Here is a 4,737-nt window from a genome sequence, read left to right as displayed (position 1 = left end):
ATTTCTATCTGTCTCACTCACACACACACACACACACACACACACACACACACACGAGAGAGAGAGAGAGAGAGAGAGAGAGAGAGAGAGAGAGAGAGAGAGCCATATGCTCACATTAAGCTCTGAGACTTAACATCTCACATTAAATAAGAGTTTTCTCATTAAAGTGTTCTCTTAGAATCTTGTGATATCTGGGCTTCATGGGAAAATGAAGGTATCTTTAAATATCCTGCCTTAAATAATAACTCTTTATTATATTTTACCAACTTTAAGGAGCTCTAGCAATTTCTTTTAACCTGAAAATGCGTATGTTCTTTGTAATTCCATTTTCTTGTATGGAAGGAGGGAGGGAGGGAAGGGGGGAGGAAGAGAAGGGAGGGGGGAAGGGGGGGAAAGAAGGGACGGAGGGAAGGAGAAAACCACAATCTTGTTTTCTGATTAAAAAGCTAAGTGGAATAGTCTTTCTTAAAATTTGATAATCATCTAGAATCTCTGTAACATTTTTCCTATGAAAAGCAAATGAATATAGAAATAGTTTCCTCCTTTGGTTCTTGACAAACGAGGGAACTGTGCTCATCGGTTATATTTAGTCCCCGAAATTGAGGCTACTAATGGCTGTGGTTTGCAGAGTGTGATGCTGTGCCAAGTGCTTTGCATTTCTTTCATGCATTCTCACATGAGCCCCACGAAGGGTGCAGCATCAGAACAACTAACCTCTATGGAATGTTGACTCTGTACTAAACGCCTTCACAAAATATCTCCTTTAATCCTCATAACAAGATTGTGGTTTGTTATCATATAAAGAAACAGGCTCAGAGAACTGAAGAGATTTGCCTAGAGATACGCTATTGATAAATGGCAGCATGGAGATCCACCCAAATCTCCCTGACTTCAGAGCCTAAGTGCTTCTTCCTTCAGGTTATGTTCCTTTTGACAAGCAGGGGAATTGGGAAGCACTTTACTGTGAATGAATGCATTTAGCTTCCCCTAAGGGGGCAGCTAATTGCTTTGTAGTTAATGAGATATGCGGACCCAGAAAGGGTATTTCTAAGAGAGCCTGACAGTAGCAAGTTAATATTAGGAAAGGTGGCTCTCAAACTTGGTTGCTCATTAGATTCAGGAAACTTGTTTAAAACACAGATTTCTGAGCCCCACCTCCAGCTTCCTAGCCAATAACAGTTAACCATTATTTTTTTTTTTCAAATGGTCTATAAATTTACCACTTATACTTTAACAGATCAGACAATGGCATTTCTAGTTTGCATGGTTGATGCTGTGAATGGCAGTTGTCATCATGTAGCCTGCCATTGAGATATGTACAATCTGAATGATGACTGAGGCCTTTGTGCTTATAGGAATGCTGCAGGAAGGCCCACACTGATTTTGAGATATTGGTAGGAATAGTGTCTACTGTAGCATAAAACACAAAATATAGCACATAACCTGAAAAACAGGAATGGTAAATAAATATACTTTAGTGAGTAGCAGTGTGAGTTAACTGTGAACTAAAGATGTTTCATGGCCTTTAATTTAAATGCCAGGTAGGATTTTATGATACTAAACTCTGGTCGTCATCTTTATGAGGAAGAGGAGAATATTTTGTTTTACCAAAGCACTGATATATTGGTTTCTGTAGTGTTCTTTCTTATTGTTTTTATATTAGTGTTTCAAATCTACATCTAATATAATCTATCTGTCTTTTAAATTTTAAGTATATTCCCTTAAACATAGTTATTAAAACCTTAACATGTTACATCAATGGCTGAAAATCAGATTTACAGTTCTGCAATTGCTTCAACATTAGAATATTTTGTCCTCACATTCCTCAGTCTGCAACCCTCTCTGTTCTGCCTGTGCTAGTGCCCAGTTCATAGAAATTCTGGGAAAAGTAAAAGCAATGATAATAATATTGGAAGAGTTTATTATAAGAAGCAGTAAAGAATTAGTAGCTGGAAAATGTTCTATATTTTAAATTAATCCTTCAGCATACAAAATTCATCATAATCTCATATGTAGATTTACCTTCTGATAAACAGGTGGTCCCTGATAAAATAAACTGGTGGCCCATGACCACAAATAAGGCAAGGTTCTCTGGAAAAGATATTCATTCCATTTATGAGTAGCATCTGTTCCAAGAATGTATAATATTATGGCTCCAGTGAACGCTGTATATAGAAGGGGAAAAGTTGGGATGGATTTAATACTACAGCTGTGACTAGTTAGGTATGGCAACTTTCAGGTATTTGGTGGTTTCAACAAACGTTCTAATACACATTCCAGGCATCAAGAACCATAGGAAGGCTGTAAAAATATTTAGACAAATAACTAATATACTCACTGGCTTGAGAAGACTAGTAAGTACATTCAGTTTCCTGCTGGCTTGAAAACTGCTCCTCAGTTCGTCGTCTCAGGGTGGAAGTGCACCATGGGTTCTCATGCAGGCGCGGAGGCTGTAGTGATGACACGTACAGAAACGGGGAGCCCTCTGGGGCCTTATCAGTGACGGCTGGGAAAAATGGGCTAAGTTATCAGGGGAGGTGGGTGACAAAGAAACATTGCAGCAGTTGTCAGGGCCTTACTAACCAATTGTTCCAACCAAATGATACTGGCTTGGAATTTACTGTTACTTTTTTTTCTTTTTCTTTTATTAAATACATTTTATTGATTTTTTACAGAGAGGAGGGGAGAGGGATAGAGAGCTAGAAACATCAATGAGAGAGAAACATCAATCAGCTGCCTCCTGCACACCCCCTACTGGGGATGTGCACACAACCAAGGTACATGCCCTTGACCAGAATCGAACCTGGGACCCTTCAGTACACAGGCCGACATTCTATGCACTGAGCCAAACCTGTTAGGGCAATTTACTGTTACTTTTTAACTATTACTGATGAAAAGCTGACTTTCATGAATGGTTTCTTCTCTCAGACTTATGCCTTACTATAAACCACTAATAATTCTCTTTGGCATCTCCTTTTGGATTTTTAAAAAATGTTATTTGCTTTAGGAAGTTTAATTTTTGTTGGATTAAACCAAACAAATAAATAGCACCCAATCTGTTCCATGTATATGTATCACCCAAGTACTTACAAGGCTCATAAACAGAGTTTGAGGACAATAATCTGAGTTTAAGACAGAACATGGAAAAAAGCAAAAGTGAAACTCAAAAACAGTTTTAAAAGAAATGAACCAAAAATTCAAGAAAACCTAAACATTTTCTAAAAGTTCTGGCCATTTTGTCCTTTGGTAACCCTCTTACCTCAGCTAACGTTTTGGCTGTATTCATATGGTGAGGATTTATAATTCAGGATTTGCACAATGTGAGTTTAAATGACCACTTTTTACTTTGAAGATATTCAACAATGCAGTTCAACAGACAGTTGTTTTATAGCCGAATACAGATATGGTGCTGGGTTGTGAAAAACAGAGGAATTGATTTGTTTCTGGGTCTTGCTTTATAAGGGTGACCAAGTGACAACATGGAGGGGTCAATGCTATTGAAAGAAAAGTTTCAACTCACGGTCCCCCTAGAAACAAGAGGCATGGAGTGCCATGCAGGCCACAGAGGGAAGCACCAGTGTCAGGAAGGCACACGGGGAAAGCATAGACCTTAGCCTCTATTAGGGGTCTCTGTGGAAAAGGCGAAGTGGGGCTGGGAAAACAGCTTAGGATTGGCTGGTTTGAATAACTCTGGGGCTTTGAGGCATAGGGGCCTGAGTTAGGGCAGGGAAAATAGTGGCTTAGTGTGGAAGAGTAGATGAGGAGGTGGTTCAGAGTATGGCTCTTGATTGCAGGGGCGCTGTAAACAACTGTGGCCTTTAGTCTGGTCCTTTAATTAATGGGTGGCAAGTAGACAAATACAGAACCTAACAAAACAAAGTTAGGGCAGGGGTGAACAGTTCCCCCAGGAACTGAGAATCTGTTACCTGAACTAAATCTGTATGCCAATAAAGCAGATCCAAGGTATACCATGATCAATGCTATGTTAGCAGCTTAAACAAAATGCTGTGGGACTTATATGGAGGCAAAAAAGCAAAGATATGGAAAGTGAATTTCTCATATGGCAGATTTACATTCTCTTCAGTGCTCAACTAGAATCATAACTTCAAAATCATGCAACCCTGGCAATAAATACATGGAAGAACATGGAAGAGTCAAAGCCTACCCAAGTATCCAACATATAAGAAATGTTAAATGAAAGGTAATTTTCACCTCTTCCTCCCAACCTGGTGTCATTTTTGTGTTGCTGTATCTTGTTATCACTGATGTAATAACACACTGATATGCCATTTCTCCCAAAATGAAAGCTTTTTTTCTTCTTCAATTAATGTTGGTGACTAACGTTGTTTTGTGGCTGTTCACATATTTCCCAGTTTTTAAATAAAAACTCACATAGGGTTAAAGAAAATACTCCAGTTAATTTTGGTTGGTTCTTGATTAGCTGATGTGTGATGGCTGGCAGACAGCAGCCCTGGGTGGCCAGATCTGGCCATCCCACTGCCTTCTGGAAGCCACATTTGCATCACCTTTGTACCAGTCGGATTCTAGCCAGCCACTGTCATTCCCTGGAGGACAGGAAAACAGGGCTTTCCTTATGAATTTGGCAAAGAATTGTAGATTGCAAGCAGGGGGTTATTGGGAATGTTCTGTCAACCACAAGTAAACAGCAGCCCTTTCCTTGGATGAGTTGAGATAGGGCTTAGGCGAGGCTGGTTTCCATTAATGTATAGCTTATGG

The 4,737-nt window shown here is 39.4% G+C and overlaps 1 long non-coding RNA gene across 1 annotated transcript in view; it reads left to right on the top strand.

Moving 5' to 3' along the window:
- LOC107184273 overlaps positions 1-3,440 on the top strand; it is a 9,064-nt gene extending 5,624 nt beyond the window's left edge. Inside the window, exons 2-3 of the long non-coding RNA XR_001515097.1 lie at positions 631-639; positions 3,430-3,440. This is a non-coding gene — a long non-coding RNA (uncharacterized LOC107184273). The remainder of the gene's footprint in view (positions 1-630; positions 640-3,429) is intronic.
- Positions 3,441-4,737: the final 1,297 nt, after the last annotated feature.

Source organism: Myotis davidii, unplaced genomic scaffold (genome assembly GCF_000327345.1).
Source record: "Myotis davidii unplaced genomic scaffold, ASM32734v1 scaffold385, whole genome shotgun sequence".
Classification (NCBI taxonomy): Eukaryota; Metazoa; Chordata; class Mammalia; order Chiroptera; family Vespertilionidae; genus Myotis; species Myotis davidii.
Note: the sequence above shows the minus strand (reverse complement) of the source record. Positions and strands in the feature narration are given on the sequence as shown.